This window comes from Heliangelus exortis, chromosome 1, assembly GCF_036169615.1.
Source record: "Heliangelus exortis chromosome 1, bHelExo1.hap1, whole genome shotgun sequence".
In the NCBI taxonomy this organism is placed as follows: Eukaryota; Metazoa; Chordata; class Aves; order Apodiformes; family Trochilidae; genus Heliangelus; species Heliangelus exortis.
In genome coordinates, this window is record NC_092422.1 from 188,596,123 (window position 1) to 188,617,173 (window position 21,051).

Below are 21,051 nucleotides of genomic sequence, written 5' to 3' on the forward strand. Positions count from 1 at the left end.
TTTTTCTTATAATATAGCTGTCAAAAACCTTTGTAATTTTTTTCATCTTTCTTGCTTTGAACTCGCATAGGTATGATTCTGCCCTTTGAGGCTGCAGCGTAAAGACAAGCATTTACTGAAGTCAATTTTACACAAAAGCAACATGGATATAAATGGCAAGATCAGTTAGGCACACGGCTGCTTGGTTTAAAATGAGCCTGATATGATTTTACTAATGCAGAGTTCTAAACATTCACACCTACAGAGGGTGATTGATGTTTTCTTTTCCTTCTAAAATTCATGAAAACGCCAGATAGTAACATTAGAATGTAAGGTTCATTATGATTAAGAGTAAATTACATCATATCCTTTGCTGTACCTATGTCTCCATAGTGTACTCTCTGTAGTGACTAGGTGGAGCTGTGCAGGGAAATATATATATATATATATATATAAAAAATATAAGTATATATATATAGTATATATATATAGTATATATATATTGTATAGATATTATATATACATGTATAAATACATACATATATACATATATATATGTGTGTGTATCTATTTTAAATTTCTGTGACTCTTTAAAGTATGCAACAATGGTAAAGATAACACTAATGGGGTGGGTTTTTTGAACTTGAATTTAAAAGTTAGCTGAAAGCTAAATCCTTGTTGTCTTGTCTAAGATTAGGACATTTCTCTTGGGTTTCTATTCAGTATGTGTTATAATTTTTCATATATCCAGGGTCTACTATGCCAAAATCTAGGCGTAAGCATATTCCAAGCAGCGTATTTGAAGTCATGTAAAATCAGGTTTCTCCTCACCAGGAATCAAGTTGGGAATATTATTTGAGGAGAAAAATCTCATTTTGGTGCTGATGGTTTTCATTCACAACTAATTTAGTTAGAATTGAGTTACATCAGACCTAAGAGGTGAAAACCTATATAATCTCTGCAGTTCCTCTGCTGTTTATTCTAATTTACATGTAATTCTCCAGTGCTGAATACAGTTTCATAAAAAAGATTTTTGAAAGGGCTGTTGAAGATCAAAACAATGGTATTTTCACAATCAATACAAAACACGTATTCCACTTCCTCAAATTAATTAGTTCCTAAGTTTTTACCATCTAATATCCTCCTAGTGCCCAGCCAGTAGCTGTGACTAAGAGAATAACAAGAACAGCAGAGACAGGGCACACTCGCAGAAGGGTTCTGACATCCATCAATTCTGTTAAATGTCAATGTCATAATTGCAAGGTACATGGCTAATCAGTGTGAAAATAACATTGCAATGCCAAGAGGAAAATGATGAATGTCTTCAATACATTAGTTATATTAATAATTTTTGCTTTGAATATTCCTTTTCCATTTTTTGTTCTTATTAAAGGCTGCCATAGCCATGACCTATGCAGACAGGTAACGGGTGCCTAAGCTATTTTTTTTTAACTTCCTCCATGCTTTGTCCAGTGATTTTCATAGCAAAGATGGTAACGTTACTTTACCAGATGTTGCCGCCAAACACCATTTCTTCAGTAATTGCTTGGAGAGCATTTTCTTATTTCCTTTTGACACATCCTCTCAGATGTAGTAATCCCTGTTGTTTTGGACAGGACTGAATGAACACTACAAAGCTAACCACTGCACACTATGACTGCAGTGTTTGTTGTCTATAAAATGATGTTTGAGGTAGAGTAAGAGTGAGTGGTGATATTTTGAAGGCAATAAAGACCTCATTGCTTTTGTTATTGGCACTTAATTCCCACATTTATTAAGTGCTGCAGGTGACCAAACCTAACAGCTTGATATGCACGATATCTTAAAAACCCATAATGATATAATGAATTTTCACATGATGATCACTGAAACCAGATGGAGGCTGAGTTTCTCAAGGTTTGTGGGCAAGGTTCTTCTACTAAGCAGTTCTCTTCAACTACCTTTAATTCACAGTGCTTACTTGCTTGCTTCATCTTACTGTCCTTTCTCTGTCAGTGTCTAATCTTGAAGTATTAGACTTTTTCCAGTGTGCCTTTCTGTAGATTCTGCCTGTCCTTTCTTTTATTAACTGATGTTTCTGTTGATCCAGTCTGACTTGTATCAGAACATTCACTTTGCCAGACCAAGATGGCAAATTTACAGAAGAAAACCAGTCCCTAACTCTTGCTTTCCTTTTAATACATGGTTATTTAATTTGCTAATGGAATCATGACTTAATAGTATGTATACACACAGAGGGCCAAATTCCTGTAGTGAAATCCATGGAGATATGCATGCAGAAGGAATGTAGATTTAGTTTATTTTTATGACAATTTTTTCATTAAAGAAGAAGCCAGAAAACCACAGCTACAGCTAAGATGAATACAGTCAGACAGATCCTGAGGTTTGCTTTATACATGGTTGGTGTTCCACTGTAAACCTTGTTTTGTGTCTGTGTTCCTTCAGCATAGTTTGTCAAGAGAAGAACATAACAAAAGAAAACCATCTTATTTTTTACTTATCTACAACCAGGCAAACTATCTTTTTAGTGAGAGGGAGTTTGTCTGTGTAACAAGTCAGAAAATTTGTGAGCCTTGGCCTGCGCTTCTGTTATAGTCTTCACAATAACATGCCAGCCAAGATTATTTCTGTTGATAAGGATCAAAGGGCTGTATCAATTTCTAGAAAAATGAGAGGAAAGGTCTCCCAGCTTCCTCACTCGGATTCAGATCTGGCCCTGTCCTGTTCCTGGTGACTCCACAGAGTGACTGGATTATCCAGGCATTTCTGCTTGTCACAGCACGCTTGCGCATCAGATGAGTGGGTTGCTGGTTGCAAAAAACTCTCAACCTTCATTCCTTTGCCAGCAACGATAAGATCTCACTGTATGTCTCCTAGCAGTAGATAAAAGATGAGTCAATGCACATTATGCCATCAAACAAGGATTTTGCTGAATTGTGAGCAATGCCTCCCACAACGACATGCGAGAACATTTCCTTCTTCTCTCGCCAGGCTTTTACTTTAGCTACAGAGTATCAGGTGGCCGCATGTTTGCACATGCATTTGTTGCTTATGCAGATGCATATTGTGCCTTTTCTGTATATCAGCATGTCTATCTGTCTATATAATCCTGGGCATAAATTAGTTATTACTCTTTGAGTGATTATTTGCTGAATTCTAGAATACTAATTCTCTGTGCTAAGAAAGAAGTGGGTATTTTTTAACTTCCAACATCTCCTGTAGCTTCCCCATTTTGTTGCTCTGAGTGTAGATGGAGAAGTCAGCTCATGTCAAACAGTTAAAGACAAAAAAGAGACTGGCAGGATATCAAGACAGTTTCCTGCATGGTATTCACCAGTAGCACTTATTTAGCAAAGCTAGGGGTGTTAAGTATGGAAAGTATCAGAGCTGTTGTGAGTCCATTTCCCATCCAAAAGACACTGTGGCTGCTATGCACCCAGTGGGATGCTTCAGGGCAGCACTTCCATTTGTTATGAAAGTTGACACAAGGTAATGTCAGGTGTCTGAAAGCAGGTGAGCCTGACCCCATCCCATGTCTAATACCTAGTAACATGTCCAGTGGCCTGAAGGCTAACTTATTTGGTTTTACCCACACCCTAGGATTTGACTATACCTCAAATACATTCCTCCAGACATCACCAGGACTTTAGGATCTAGCCCTTAGTGAGGAGAAATGATTCAGCCACCCACTGTAAGAAAGAGTCCTGCTAACAGTCTATAGTCCAATTCAAGCTTCTACAAAGTAATTAATTAAAATAAAGGACAGTTAAATTCATTGTTCAATATTTCATCTAAGAAAAAAAAAAAAAAAAAGAAAAAAGAAATAATTGCAGAAACCTTGGTTTTGGTACATCTTTTACATTAATTGGTCAGGCTACAGTCTCTTAGTAGCATCCAAACTGTTCCAACCTTTCTAAATTACTTTTATAAATTAGCACTTTCTTACATATTAGGAGCAGAAGAAAAAAGACACAGAAAATTATTTTTAGAAAAACCCTGAGTAATTTATATTTTCATATAATTTCAGAATCATACTGATTGGGAATATCAGAAATTGATGAATTTACCTGAACTGAAAAAAACAAACAAAAGATTTATAAAACGTATGATATCATCTAGTGCATTAAAGTGTCTTATCCATTTTTAGAAATGTAACAAGAACATTTTTGTAATCAGGACCTAAGCTATATTGTGTGCCAGATAAACTTGAAACTACACAGCATTAGTTGTTGATGGCAATTCAGTGTTATTGTAATTTGACTGAGATAAATCATTGGGAGAAAAGGGAGGGTTATCTTATCGGTAATCAAAATACAATTGGAACAGAGCCTCTCACAGCTGTTCAATCAGTCCTAGCTTTCATCCTCTTCATCTAACTTATCATAACAGTTGCCAGTCACGTGGTTTCATAGAACTTGAAGGAGAAAAAAACAGAATGTTTTTTTTAATTGTAAAACTTTTGATTCTGAGAGAACATGTAGTTTAGAAACATAGTTCAGGGAACTATCAATTAGAAGTAGCTAGGACAAGATATACAGTTTTTAGTGCACTCATGATGTAAACCAAGCATTTTAAATGAAACACTCCTGCCTACCTTCCACTGCAGCAAAGAAAACCTGAAGGCCATGAGTTTAGTTTGATTAAAAACAGATACTTGGAAGGTGGAATGTTGCACCGATGTTTTGTTTCAGTTGCACTGGCATAAGCATGGACTCCTTTGATTTCAAAATACTCATGCATATGGTTTTTATACTGTAAAACTGAGAGAAGATTTTTGCTCATTAATGTCAGCACTATTTAGCTACATGACAGCCCTTAAAGTGTTCTTGATTTGAATAATTGAAGGGGTCACACAATGTTTCAAAGGCATAATACATTTAGATTTCTAAAGCCAACCTGGTTTCCCTTGTCACTGAATTATTTTCCCTTCTTGTCTCTGAAAGTGATTACAGATTATCCCTATTGCTTGGTTGTTTTCTTAGAAAATACGAGAAATTTTAATCTCTGAGCAAAACAAAGAGTTGTAAAGCTTGATTTATACACTATTTATACACTTATAAAATTATTGTAACTACCCATATTATGAATTTGATTTGGTGAGAAAGGTTATGGCACAAATTTAACCATGAACTTAATTTAAGCACAACACTATTACCAAATGAGAGATGAGAAATATTATTTATATCTTTTGTGTGAGAGGAATCAGGCAGAAATATAGGATAGCAAAAAGAGACCAGGATCTGGTTTTACAAAGCAGTTATCTGTCTAAGTAAAAACTTACCTGGCATAAGATTCAAGGTGCTAATATCTTTGCTGCGCCCATATGGGGTTCTGTTATAATGAATGCAAAGGAGAAACAATGGAAGCAATGCATTCTACCAATGAGCCTCAAGTTATTAAGGGCAACATCTGTAACTCTCAAAGTTTTCTGAAATAATATGGGAAAATATTGAGCTAGTGAGAGTGGTTTCTATATGTGCCAATACAAATAGCAGAAACACAGTAGGCATATTAATTCAACCCTCGACCTCATCCTAAGTGAGCTCAGTTAGCTCAGCAGGGCACTGCATGACCCTGAACTGCACCATCTTCTGAGCTAGCACAGGTAAGCAGCCAATAATCCCATTCATTAAGTAGCTCAGTTATCAGATCTAGTTAGCAGTTTGTAGATACTGTTGGAAAGTTAAATCTCCAGCAAGCAGAACCAGTACTGGTTATCAAGGAAGTGAAATCATGGGTAGCTGTTACTTCAAGGCTCACCTTATCTATAAATAGTACCATCTTTGTCTCATTAAATATATATCACAGATGTATGAACACGTTTACAATGACTAACAGCACAAATAGTTGTTTTCCTTAATGTATTTCATTTGGCCAAATGAGGATGAGCTGGAAAGACTGTTGTGGCATATCCTGTGCATGGCCTATCCACGTCGGCTCCAAGAGTAGCATGAAGCACAGTTTTTTCTCACTGCCTGTTCCCCAAGAAAGCAAGATACAGATTTCCAGTTCATGAACTTTTTCTCAGAACAAAAGCCAGGCAGGAAAGGAACTGTTGCTCTGTAGGCACACCTGCTTGCTTAAAATATTGATCATGATGCACTATAGACACACCTGAACTATCCTGAAACTCAGCCACATACTTTTAGTGTCCAAAAGCACTGTCTAAGAGACCAGCCAAGATTAATTGATTTTGATCCTCTTTTAATTGTGCTTAATTAAGCTGTATGTTGAATAACTAGGGTGTTACATCAGGATAAGAAGTCAAGCTACTTTGATGTTAGTTCAGGGGATATGACTATACTTTGTCTTAATCTTGATAATGAATTAAAGTCTGATATAATCAAGGCAAAAAAAATATATCTACACATTAGTTTTTGCACAAGTACAATTTGAGAAGATTTATTTTAAATATTAATATTTAAAGCCAGTTCACCTTCCAAAGAAACATTATTTGTGGGAAAAAAACCCAACAACTAACTTCTCAGGTGAAAATAAAACTATCCAGACAATTCCTACACCTGTCAAGATGTTAGGGGACTGTTAAGCAAACAACTATTTAAAATACCATAATGTTTTAAAAAATTCCTTGGTAATTGTGATAAAAAACATCCTTCCTCCTGCAACTGTATACCTTCCACAGGGCAAAGAATATTAAGGTTTTTTTCCTAACTCCTAAAGAAATCTTGGTTTCAGGAATCACACCAGTGGACTTGAAAAACAAGTGAGCTCATTTAAAAGAATTAATAAACATGAGGTGCTAAGTTTGTAGGGGATATCAGAGAAAATTTAAAAAAAACCCACATTAGTGTTTCTATTTCCAAGTGTGACTTTGGTATTTGACAACCAAGTTACCATTGACTCTTCGTGAGGCTTATAGGGTAGGTCCATGAGGATTTAGATGTCAAATTTGAGACAGTGTGAAACTGGGGATAACCTGCAGTGGGTTGGCCATCAGCAAGTGTGAACTCTTTCACTGACATAAAAGGTTGAAAGAGAGAGTATCTCTCTACAGCTTAAAATACTGTTATGCAGGAGAAAATCTGGCAGAGGTAGATTTTGTCTGAAAAATTAAAAGTATTTTTTTTAATTTTTAAAATTATTCTTGTTTTTTTTTACTGAGCTGACAATATAAAACTCCAGACATTATTTACTAAAAGATGTTTTGATTAACAGGACAATACTGTTGCCTGGAAATACAGTTGCATATGCAAAATAGAGTAAGTAGTATATGAGTTTTTAGACATTGAGGGACGGATTTATGATGGAAAGTCCATTTGACCTGTTTAAAATAAAAAAGTCTTTTATGCTTAAAAATCACGTATGAAACTCTGGTGTCTACCTGTCTACCAACTCTTCAAAATCATGCAATTAATAATATACAAATAGACATTGGTATAATTCTGTTTCTAGGTAAAAAATTGTATTTTATATAGCAGCTTGCTTAGATGGACTATGTCCAGCTTCTCTTATATGGGTACAAATCAGTGACCTCATATTTTCAATTTCAGGCATAGCTATCAACACCCCTTCTGTTAAAATGTTTTTGCAGAGTAGGTTCTGCCATTTACTTTGATCCCATATCCAGCACTTTGAGGAATTGTCTTTTCACATTAATGGGATGGATGAGTAAAATTCATGATTAGATTTACATCCTTTTCTCTTCTGACAGCTCTTGTTTCCTCTACTCAGTCAGGAGCATCTCTGGCTATAGTTAAAGTTTGTGTAGCTCACATACGGATATACACAGCTCTGCTGATGTATTTTAATTGCAAGATTTGCTATTAAATTACCCCAGTGAAAAATCAGTGCAGTTACACCATGGACAGGAGACACCATGCTTGATTCAAAATGGAAAGCAAACCTTAATTATAATTTTTACATTAATTTTTTTAATTCTAGGCATACTTCAAAGGGTCTGGGAGGAATGAATTTCCAGCTAGGATTTCATAACCTGCAAGAAAACTTTGAACTGTAACTCTGATAACACAAAGAAATTATTGTGTAAAGTGCTTTAAGTAGTTTTAAAATCTCCCCAAAAATGTCTTAATCCACTTCAGACAACACACAGTTAAGAGGTGGAAATTCTTGACAGAGGCTTTTGTAGATGTTAAAATTATTTATGGTTTCAAAGGGCAAAGTGATAAGATCAAGAAAAAGAAATCCTTAAAAGGCTATTAAGTTTAGAGACACAACTTCTAGCTCACCAAGGTCCTAAATTCAATTTGTAAGAGACTTAAGAGAGTATTCCTGGGGAACTATGACTATCTGATTGACCTAACCCTATTATCTTCTCCTACTATGGAGAATCCCTTCCAAGGAAACCCTGTATTATGTGTTTGCTTTGGCTGTGGCTGGAGACAGGGTATATTTCCCTCCTACTCACTTGAGTCTTGAGAAGAAAAAGCAATGATGCAAGCATATGAAATGTAATTGATCAAAATAACTGCTGCCATTCCCTTCTCACCTGGACCACGATGATGCTCTGTGCCTGCCAATGGGCCTCCCTGGCCCATCCTCCTCCCCACTCTTTCTTCCATCCTCAAAGCCTTTGGGGCCTCCCTGGGTGAGTGAAAGTATTTGCAAACAGATTCATTTAATGCTGACTGAATCCATCTTCTGCAACAGCACTTCAGCCTCTGATTCCTTCTAAATACCTTGTGTTTTGAAACACATTGTCCATATTTTCACTGAACTTGCTCATCTTTTAAGTGAATACCAGAAAGATCCATCAGCAACTTCCAGCAGAGATGGAAGAGGGAAAGTGAGTGGATTATCAGCACTCAGGTAGCACCTGCTGTCTGGCTGGGCTTAATGCATGACAAGATTTGGATACAACTTTGTGGTGCTTGACCTCAGAGCACAAGTTCATTTGCTTACAGACATGTCAATGTAAATGGAGTTGGATTTGTTTGAACACCAAATCACCTGGTGCATCCGGCTCTAGCTAAAGCAGCCTCAGAAGGGGATTCAAAGATAATTGAAAGCAACTTTAGGATGTTTTGACACCCGGCCAGTCCCACGTTAACCAGTTCCTGGTGGATACCATCAGTTGAAATGGCCAAACCCTGGCATGTCCAGCCACACCTCCTCCCAACTACTGCAGCAAATGCCAGTAAGAAAGAGGTGAAATGCATTAAAAAAAAAAAAAAAAAAAAAAAAAAAAAAAAGGAAATTACTAATCCAAAGGTTAAAAAAAAGCCGTATTTTGTTCAAAAACATTAAGGTTGGGGAGAGAAGGGACTAAATGTGAATGCCTACTACGGTAAAAATTTATCTGATTGTTGTTGGTTTTTTTAATTCTCCTCTCTCTTTGTACAAGCACAAAGGATATCTAGTCCACATCACTGATCCTAGGTGTCTTATCAATCTAAATAAGCTATAGTTTACTCATTGCATGAACACAATAGCACCATTATCCACAGTGCTAGCATCAGGAATAATGTTCAGTGGAATTCTGCATCACGGAAGAGAAGTGAAAGTTTTATGTTCCTGAGGCTCCAGTGGAATATCAATGAGAATCAGTATATCATTTTTTGTTTAAGCCACAAAAAATGCACTCTTCTTACCAAGACAGAGATCATAGATCAAATTCACATCATTACTTTGGTCCCTTAGAAGAAGTCTTGAGAGGATGACCTGTAGACTGAAGGTATTAATGAAATGGCCCAGGCACAAGGAAAAGGAAAGCAGGATTTGCTTTCTTGTCTTTACAGTGCAAATTGAGAGTTACCAAAATGTAACCATTTTTGAAAAATGTACTGGGAATTTTAATTTAGTTCATTGTTTCACACTCTACATTTCTTTATACTTCGATTTATAATGGGGCCATTTTTCACCTGAATTCAGGAAACATTCTCCATTGGCACCATATTGCCATGCCTGCATAGTGAGTTTAATGAATTGCTTACACAGGTTGCACTGCCTCAGAGTAAGCTTGGTTTATATAAAGGACACATTACAAATTGGAATGTTTTTAGGGAAACGAAGGGAGCTTTCCTCTTACCCTTCCAGACCCAATCATATTATTCATTCTCAGCAGCTCCACTGGTTACTCTGCTAATTTCCCTCAAAAAAAAAAAAAAAAAAAGGCTCCTTTGGGTGCAATATTTAGGTGCGTATGTATGTCAACTGCTGTGCAGGCTTCCAAATGCCCACACTGATCCAAGATACCATGAGTCACTGCTGACAGATGAGGAACATTCACACAAAACCCCTGCTGAAAGTTAAAGGAGAACTCTCATTTTTCCTTGATAGTTACACACTAACACATTGTGGTTAATGGTATACTTCAAAGATTTGGAAAAAAAAATAAAATAGTATTTTATAGTTGCAATTCACCTAAAATTGAACAGGACACTGATTCAGTGTTTCCAAATTAAAGCCACACTGGGTGGTTCCAAGTAAGTTCTAAAGAGCTAGATTTCAGCAGATAGAAATTGGTATAACTCTGTTGCTCTACTGCTTCTAGTGAACACACATTAATTTACAGCAGATGTGGATATAACTTAAAGTCTTAATGGGAAAATGTATCTCTGAAAGTCCTTAGCATCTAGGAGGATTTTGATTAAATCTAAAACAAACTAACATCACAAAAAAGTTTCTACATGTTTATAATGTTTGAAAACTAAATGCCCAAGAAAGATGTTACAAAGCAGCATCATGACATCCTGTTGTGGAATAAATTCATACTCCTAAAACAGCTGGGAAAATGACTCCTTGTCCTTATGATGAAGAAGTTGCCTATTGACACATACATATTGCAAAATCTTGAAGAATGGATACCACACAGTCTTGAAACCAGTGAATCCTGGGTCTCCATGGAGCATTACCAATCCATGTACTTCCATGCACTATTTTTTCCGACGTTAAACTTCCCATGAATTTTCAAGTGACTGTAACCATTTCTGTTTCCTGCACTTCATATATACTGAAGATAAAGTAATTATTTTTTTCCTTAAACAAATGTAATTCCAGAAGCAGCTGATATGGCTTCTTATATAATGGAAAACATTCAGGTTTGTTTCTAGCTAGACTAATTATGAAAGGCATCAGGGTAGATGTGTTTTCTTTATGTAGCCACTAAAACTAATTTGACCTACTGGGGAAACAATTTCAAAATGTCAACATTTGCATGCCCGAACCCTGCTATGAACTAAAAGGATTCGTGTGAAGAGGTCCTGCCTCAAGCTGTGACACACTACTCACCTCCTCAGAGGGAGTTAACACATTAATTTGAACAAATGAAAGTAGAACAGCCAAATCTCTGCTGTGGTCAGACGAAAAATACCCTGACCATAGTGGCTGATTGCAGTTTAAGTGGTATTTTGCTTAATTAAACTGTAGTATGACAACTGAATAAAGAGTGCATAAACACCCCACAAAAGAGGAGCTCTTCAAGCTTGGAGGTATATATGAACACAGTACCCAGTTTCTCAAAGGAATATTACTTTTGCCCTTTTTAGACGTATAAGCTTTGAGATTTAAAACAATAATTTACACATTTGCTGTATATTCTGGTTTCTGCAGATGTATATTCCAGAAAGCACTCCTGAGACTTAGATGCTAACAAGTTTGAACAAAAATCTGGTAGAAAGGTCCACAAGTTGAGGAAGCTTGCATCTGCTCCACTGCTTAGTTCAACCAGTTCATGACCCTTGAGGTCTAATCCAGCGCCAAACAAAGGCAATGGGATTTTACTGATTGTGCTGAAAACTAAATCAAGCCAAAGGATTAAGGGTATGGTTCCTACAGGACCTGTATTTTCAGGAACTTCCTCCAAAAATATTTACCCTTATAACCTCAGAAACATTTTTTTAGAAGTATACACTTTAAGCTAAAACACAGGGTCCCAATGGATGTCACTCAGTAATGCTCTTATGCACAGTGCTCCAAATACATTTCTTATCTTGCGATTAAATGTTCATTCTGACACGCTTTGCAATGATCTCTTTAGGGACAATACAAGCAGTGGGAGTTTTCTGTTTTGCCTTAGTTTTCTATTTTGCCACTCTCGGCTCATGTAAATTGAGAGTGGTTTTTGGAAAGTGGGATCTGGTGTTGGTTCATGCGTGTTATGGATGTCTTCTTGTCTCCCATGCCATTTGAGAACTCTGATTCAGGATAACACTGAAAGAAGGGATGGATGCATGATACCTAACTTGGATATCAGATCTGGGCCTAAATTATGTCACAAAGCAGATTGCCTAAAATAAGTGTTAAGTAGGGCAATGGAAATCACAAGGTGTCCCTGAGGATCTCCACAAAGACATCAAGTCTGCCTAAATTTAAGCACTCGAATTAAATTAATAAAATCTCATTTCATTCTGGAGAAGAGATATCAACATTAAACTGGTTTGCATAATTTTAATTCTTTATTATTTGCCAATTATTCATTATTTACCACAACTTACATTAACAACTATTTTTTGCATGTTAACCTTACTTTTTTCAGCATGCAGAATGCAGAATATCAAAGTTACCTCTTTTTTTTGAGCTTTTTCAGCTTATGCCCTAATGACTACACAGCATTCAAATACTGGTCTGGAAGAGGGAATTATTAAATGGCTTTTTATCTTTCCTATGGAAAAATGTGAGTCAGAAACATGATTCAATGGAGGAGAAGCTATTATGATTTCTAATTTATGTAGGCACAGAAAGAAAAAAAAGTACCCTAAAATAATAGGCATTCTATTTGACTCAAGAAGCCCTGATCTTTAAGAACACTTAGCATGATGAGATGCATTATTTCAAACCACAACACCACACTCTGCCAAGTGCAGAAATACTTTTGTGGATTCACAGGGAAAGTAGCTAGACAGTCAGAAAAATTATGAACTGTCAGTCAGTGACCATCTAGTACACAACACACAAGAATGATAAAGCAGCAGGATAACAGTCTAGATATCCAGGACAGAAATCAAATATCTTAACCTTCCTTGTCCCCTGTCTCACTTCTCACACAGATATTAGATGCTGTAAGAAAAGAAGTAGAGCTCTTGGCCCCTCTTTACCCCCATTCAAGGGAAACAAAAGTTCTTTAGAAATAGTAGATGAAAATTAAAAAATTGTATACTCAAAGGCTGCATGGGACTGCTCCAGTTTCACAATGAAATGGACTGCTGGATTCTCTAATTGTGTAAGGAGAACAAGGCTTTCTCTCTCAAACTCACTCAGTGGTAGTGGTAGTCCAGGCTTTATACCATGGATTCACATCCAGAAGTGATTGTGTAGGCCAAAAAATTCCAAACAGAAAGAAGCAGGAAGCTCAGCATGTACATTTTAAGTCCAAACTATTATAGGTAATGAGCAACCAAACCATTGATTTATCACAGGAAGTACCAGGCACATTTAATCAGTATTTAATAAGGCAGTTCTTATGAAGAAGTGTATGCCATTTTCTAGTCTTAAAACTTAGCACACACCCATCTCCTAATGAAGTCAACAACACTTAACTCCTGATTTAGAATATATACACTAAAATGTTTCTGTAAATCAGGAATGTAGATTGGTTTATAATTAGGAGAGCATAGTCCACATTCTACTGTGGAGTAAAAGCAAAGTGAAATGGACAACATGTAGTTTCCTCACATTGGAACCTCCCTATCTTCATGCACATCCTAATTCCTGTATAATCCTGAGTGGTTTACCTCTTAAAATAAACAGACTCTACCTTATGTCCTTACTGGATTACTGTGAGTAGGATGTTTACATAAAGGATATAGCTAAGTTTTCACTGAACATAACAAGAGTGCAATTCATTCCCATGCATTAGAGCCCATTATAATTTGGTGGCTATATTTAAATAAACCAATATTTAGCTATGCCAGCAATTACTATCTAATGTTAATACTCTGAGTCCAATCCTTCCCCTCAGAGTCTGAATCATTGAAATGCTTATCTGCATTACCACTACCCATGCATGGAGTATAAATACAAAGATGAGCATTTTGTGCAAGAGAAGGTAAGCATAATTTATTGTCAAGGTGTATTAGGCACCAGTTTAGTAAACATTATTATTTTCATAGCTAATAATAGTAATTACATTGCACTTTACCTCATGCAAAGATCTAGCCACACTCTAATTAACAATAGGACCTGAATCTCTTTTTCTGTCCCTTATTTGGGCAGTGCAGAAGTGTTTCAAAATGGAAATAGATACTTTAAAACTTCTTTGTGCTATCCTAATTGTGGAATATCTCCATGACATGAAGCAAAAACTCCCCAGGTTGTTCTGACCTGAACCATGGGGAACTGCAACACTGAGCATCACAAGACTGGAACTTACTGTGTCTGAGCAAGCAGTGTCTGTGGGAAAAAAGAGATGGCTAAGGGATGATCTAATTGCTGTCTTCAGCTACCTGTTGTGGGATTATAAAGAAGAGAGAAGCAGACTGTTGCCACAGGTGCACAGGGAAAGGACAAGAGGTAACATGCACAAGTTGCAACAGGGAAATACTGAATGGATATATTAAAAAAAAGAGACACTAACCAGAGAGGTTATGGAAATCTTCAAAACTTAACTGAATCAGATAAAAAAAACCCTGATTTAATTCTGATTATAGTCTTGATTTGATCAGGAGGTTGAATTAGTCAACTTTTTTCTTTTTTCTTTTTTTTTTCCCCTAAGAATTAAGTGTACTGATTTAGGTTTGACAAATTAGGGCCTAACAAAAATAACAGGCATAATAAGCATGTTCCTCCTGTCATTAAAAAAACAAACAAAAAAAAAACCCCAAAAAACCCAAGAAAACCCAACCCCAAAACTCATTAATCTCTCTTAAAGCTGATTTTTCCTGAGGTATTCCTGAGGGTAAGAATTTCCCTATAGTAAGCAACAGCAGAAAGCAACGAAATATGGCACATAGTGATCCTTGTTTAGATCTGAGGGAATATAGTAGAGCATAAACACTAATGCTTCTGCATAACCAGGCAAATCAGGATCTAGAGCTTTCATTAAAAAAGAGAGAACCGAAGCTGAAATGTTATATTGCAGCACATGCATATCAGATATCTCAGACACAGGAATTCAGATGTTATTTCATCCAGATTCTCAAACACAGTATATTGCAATAAAGCTACGTAGATCTTCATCTATTAATAATGTTTTCATTTACTCTCCTCTCACATATTCTCAACAGAATCTCTTTTTAAGTAACAACATTTACAAATCATGCAAACATGAACAGGCAATAGTTGTTCTGGATTGGTATTTTCCATAAAACAGTCCTCCATTTCTTTCATCTAAAGTTAGTATTCAGGTTGAAAGAACACATCACGTATTCTTATTACTGCTGTTTGCCTTTATTGTATCACCACATTAAAGGTCTTTGTGAAAAATTTTCATGAGACAATGTGGTAAATATCAGATAAAGGGGGCTTAGGTTAACACCACCTTACTGCTGATTAAATAACAGTGTCTAAACAAACACTGAACAAATGTTGATCCTATTTGACCTCGGCATTTCCCAAATCTCATCCTAACTGCTGGACAGCATGTGCACTACAGCTATGATGAGTACAATGAGACTTAACAAACACAACTATTCTATTTTGTAGAATAATAGTCTGAAAGAAACAGTAAAGGTACTTACTGAGTTCTGAATGAAAAGAAAAAAGAAAAAGAAAAATACTGTGCTATCATTGTAATACATTATGGCTATTTAAGAAACAAGGGAATGTTGATATAGAATGACAAAAGAACTGCAGTGTTAGGAGTCACTCCTTTTCCTTTTACGGCCCATTACTGCATGGCTGAACATTGCCACTAACTTTGTATTTTCAGAATACACTGAATTTAAGAAGATTCTTTTGTTCCACTTGCAGCCCACATGCTGACACAGCATCTCATCTTCTATTGTTCTAACTTAACTATTATCTGATACATTTGATGTGCTGAAAGATAAAAAGCACCAAGATTCCAGTTACCTTAGAGATAGCAAAAGAAGAGTTAGCAAAAGAACAGCTGAGAAGGGGCTGTTTCTGGCAGCTTCACTCTGGTGTGTGTTTAGACCCTGCAAGCCAGGAGTCTTTGTTGGGGCTCTGCTGTGCACTGAGTGATCTCACCCTCTCCTGACTCCCACACACAGAGGTATACTGGGAAGAGCAGGTTCAACCAGTCTTAAATTCCTTTGACAGTTCAGACTCCAGATAGAGTCTGCAGCAGTGAGAAAGAAGCATGGCTTATAGCAACAGTTAGAAAGATGTTTGAAGAAACAGATTTATTCAAGGTTAATAAGTCCTCCTACCATGATTTTCCATGAATGCTAGTTCTGGTGAAGAGCAAGCAGTGACCTTGCAACTGAAAAAGGGCTGTTAAGAGACTTTTTAGAGGTCTGCAGCATTTAACAAGGTACAAAAACAGGTGAAAAGGAGGACTGACTCCTATATAGTTGCTCTGAAAATTTTTGAGAGACATATGCTTCTCAAAGTCTGAGTGCCAATAGCCCCAGCCTTATAACTCAGCTATTTATCTAGGATAAAGATAACTTAATCAGTGTTGTATTGAATTGAATTGCATCAAGTATCTGGAGAAGCTTCTAAGTAGTCTTATTCTATCTATTTAAAAAAATAAAATTGTGCCATTTGGCTCGTAATCAGATGGAGTAATGTGACGTAATCCCATGCAATCACACAGAGTACGGTCCATGGTTGTGGCAATAAAAGGGAAGTAGATGACTTGATCAAAATATGTGTTGGTTTTCCTTGGAAAACATAACAAGACATGAGCCCTTCAGCATTAGAAATGAGAAGTGTCCATAGCTTTTCAAGTGATCATTTTACCAACTGAAAAGGAAATTCCAATGAATCCATTGTATAAAAAGCAAATTGCTAGAAAGTAAAAGTTCCTTTACCAAAACAAAACTGTACTGGGGTTCCAGGAAAGATGAGCATTCTTAGCTGGGTTCATGCAGAAAAGGATATCAAATGAAGGCAGGAGGAAATAAAGCCTGACTCTACGTGATGTTTGCCAGCTGTGGTCTCATGAAGCCAAGAAAACTTGGAATGCTTTGAGTATGTAATATTTTTATAGCTCTAACAAGACACACCTGAGCTCCTCTTTACCACATTTAAAGATATGCACCACAGAAGCTAGATTTTGCTATGCATTTTTGCCTATACCAGTAACCTGTAATTAATAAGCACTCGTGGAGGAGAGCAGAACACTCAGTTGCCTGTTCAGAGTCCTCTGAATTACTCCCACATACTTTTCCAAAGTGCACAACATATAGTAATGCTCTTGAATTATTCTTAGAGTCATTTGGCTAAGAAGAGAAGATGACACTGCTATGCCTGCCTTCCTGAAATTGAATATTTTTCTATCTCCTACAGATGTTCTTTCTCAGTTTCTTGACTTACTGGAGTCTCTGTCTACACCAGCTGTCTTCCTTCAGCATCTCCACAGTTTTGAGCCAGAATGAGAAACAAACCTGTCTCTACCATTAATAAGATTTATTCTCATTTTACCTAAATAAACAGTGCAATAAAAAAGTGCAAGAATTAAGCTCCTTCATTAAAAAATATATTAGCTAGAATAACCTTACAGTCCACCCTTCTATTCATCTATTGGTATCAAAAGTCATACTGCATGCAGAGAAGTCAAAATGAGCTATGACAGCATGAAGAAACTGAGGGAATGTTGGTTTCACTCCATCTAATTTGGGTGCAGGAAGAGGTAATATTACCTAGAAGCCAGATGCAGTCCCAGTAGCTGCCAGAATAATAGGATCTCATGTATACAGTATATATAAACTAGAGGTGGAATACATGTAGTCAATGATTTGGAAAAAATCATATGCCAAATGATTGTAGTAGCACGACAGCAGGAAAAAACATGGAATAGAAATACATTCTGGGTGGTATCAAAACAAAGGAGAACTAGAAAAAAAGTTCAAATACCTCAACTTTTACAAGGTATCCAGTTACATTTTGATTAAAAATAATAATGATCTAAACATTATATTAAAATTAAATGATGGCAGCTTTTCAGTCAAGGAATTCAGTCCTTGGCATGTCATCCAGGAGTCAGTATACTCGTACAGGACATATATAATTACCCCATGACAGTCAGAAATTGGGCTGGCATTTTCTATACTAGTTGATCTCCTACAATCTTTATAATTATTTTCTCCTAGAGCATATTACAGTACTGATCCATAAATACTCACACTGGTCACCTACTGGTAAGTCAACCTCTTACTGATGACTTCAGCTCCCTAATGGGAGGCTACAGAAAAGGCTGATGGACACCTTGCCTGAGGTGCCTGTGGAGAGGACAAGAGGCAACAGTGCAAATTTTGATTAGAAATCAGGAAAGACTTCTTCAGAATGAAGGTGATCAAGCACTGGCACAGAGGCCTAGCTGTAGAATTTCCAACTTGAAGATATTCAAGAGCTGCTTGGACAGAGCCTTGAGCAAACTGGCTTAGTCAGCCCTGCCTGAGACAGGGGTTGGATGTTAAACTGAATGACCTTCAGAAGTCCTTTCCAACCTAAATTATTCTATAGCAACTGACATACCTTCTCATTATCACTATCTATCATGACAAAGATGAAGGCTTAGGATCACATGGACAACTCTGATACCCAGTTTCCTACACAGTTACTTACATTCTCTTTTTAACACGTAAGGTAATTTTCACATAGACAGTAAAACATTCTTTTTTGGATATATCCCACCACTTCTACAGCAGTCTACATAGTAAACTGCTTTCCCCAGGTAGGAAGGCAGAAGCACAATGATGAATTAGGAGTTTATGCCATGGCATGTAGGCACTTAAACCAAATCAGTGTGCGAGCAAAGCAAGTAAAAACATCCAAGATAACAGCAGTATATGTGCACTGTGTCTTATGTAGCTTAAACACTCAAGGACTTACCAAATCCAATAAAAGTGAGATCTTGTAATACAGGGGAAACTATTCCAACTTGTTAGAATTAGAAACTCAGATGAAACTAAAACAAAATCTTTCCTCAGTTTTCTGTCAGTGATAACTCCAGTATTTTGCTGCTGCTGCTGCTATTGAAGAGATCTCAGGAGCACAAGAACACTGTGGGGGTGGATACAGAGAAAGTGGCAACCACAGACACAACTTCAAGCAACCAGGCTTAAAGTTCAAACTTTAATGACCTGTGTAGGAAGATAAATGAGACTTCAAGAGAAAACAGAACTGTTATCATGAGAATGTTGTTAGGTACTGAAGGCATTGAGCACTCTCAGTGCTGATGAATCGGTAGCTGACAAAGAACTACATCTTATAATAACTGAGTAAAGCCATGATACATTTTGCCTGCTAGTTTTTTGACTTCTATTGCAGGCATTTGAATGAATACTTAATGAGCATCATGTTCTGTTTGAAATCAGAGAGAAAAAAAAAAGCAAGTACCCCACTGCCACTTATCAATCATATTATTTTATCTCTCAATTATCCTTAATTGAATAGTTGTATTATTTTCACTTCTGTTTCAACTTTAAGGGCTTCTACTGCAAATACTGTATTTTTGCAGGTGGTTTAGGTTACCAGTAATTTTCAGTAAGAACTCTTTTCCATCTTTGTTTTTCTTTTTTTTTTTTCTTTTTTTCTGAAAGCTCTTCTCTATAGCATTATTTTGTCTAATCATCAGCCTTCCTGGAAATATTAATCATTATGTCTACTAGACTTTCAGAAAATCCTGCATCAAGTTTCTTCAAATTTTTGCTCTGTTTATTTTAGCCACAGTCTGAATAAAATTATTTGAATAAACAGGTCTGAAGCACATCCTGAATTGTACAGTTGGGATATGAACCTGAAATCCAACATTATAGTTATTATTTAGTAGAAAGAATTGTATTAAATTGTAAGTGCATGTGGAAAGGAATTCTGTACAGCTAGATAGATTGTCCATAGTAAAATACATTTTATTATCCTTTACTTCTTTTACAGAAAAGCATGAGTCTAATCGTAGAAGAACTCTTAGTTTTGCCACAGTATTTTTTGCCTGATCATATCATTTGCATGTCATTTAGAACTCGTCAGCTGAAAATATGGCAATAGTGACAACATGATGTGAAATTCAGTGACATAATGTTATGTAGAAGCAACAAGATTACAGAATATCTAGTCTTAAAAATCTAAGGTCAATCGCAGCCTAAATGCTACAGTACTTTGAGGGATATAAAGCACTTCAATGGCTGAACTACCTGTCCAACTTATTTCAGTTTAGGCCAGAAGAGTGATCACAGCTTTGAAGCTCCAGTGTGAGGTTTCTAAACGCTCTCATTTACCATTGTTTCTTAGTGATATGGGGCACGAAGGCCTCTGTGTAAGCCTATAACAGTTGGGTAGACATCACCTTGATGAGCACATGTATTCCTTACCATTTCTCTATTTCAGACCCCAAGTAGAGTTTCTGCATTACCGATTTCAGTTTTCATTTAGTCCTGTATTCAGCAGAGTGCTCTGAGCTAAAACTCGGTATTCTGAAGACTCATAGATATTTATATCTCCACAGGGACAGAAGGTGTTAATGAGAGCGCAGTTGTAGTTCTAGGAGCTTGCAAAACTTACGTAATTATTTTGGTCATGCAGGGAACACACAAGGACACTTTGAGATATCACTACATTAATATGGCTTGGCATGGAACGTACTTTGACTACTGCCCTGTGTTTGTGCAAGTGGCTCAGCCTGCTGCATACAAGCAACAAGCTGGATAGAGCTGTGGCAAGGATACCCACAATTATTACTTCAGTTATTGCCTGTAATTAAAAACCAACTGGCCTGATATATGTCTCATAAAGTAACGGCTACAGAAGTGCTGGCACTAACAGCTCACACACAGTATTTACTGTTTCAAATTTTACAGGTTTGGAAAACAAAAGGGCTGGTTAGCTAAACAAAACCAGTGTAAGAAAGGGGCCAAAATATTTTGTATAACAACAGTATAAAACCAGTTTACTTGAATTACAGAATAGCTTCATTTTGCTCATTGAGTGCTATTGATTTTTTGGCATGGAAGAAGGAAAAAAAAAAGAACAGATGGCGAAAGAAATAAATTAAGCTGCTGGTGATGGAATACAATATCACACTGAATTATA

General features: G+C 36.6%; 1 protein-coding gene across 1 annotated transcript in view; it reads right to left on the reverse strand.

Moving 5' to 3' along the window:
- SEMA3A (semaphorin 3A) overlaps window positions 1-21,051 on the reverse strand; it is a 165,727-nt gene that overhangs the window by 120,012 nt on the left and 24,664 nt on the right. The window lies entirely within an intron of this gene.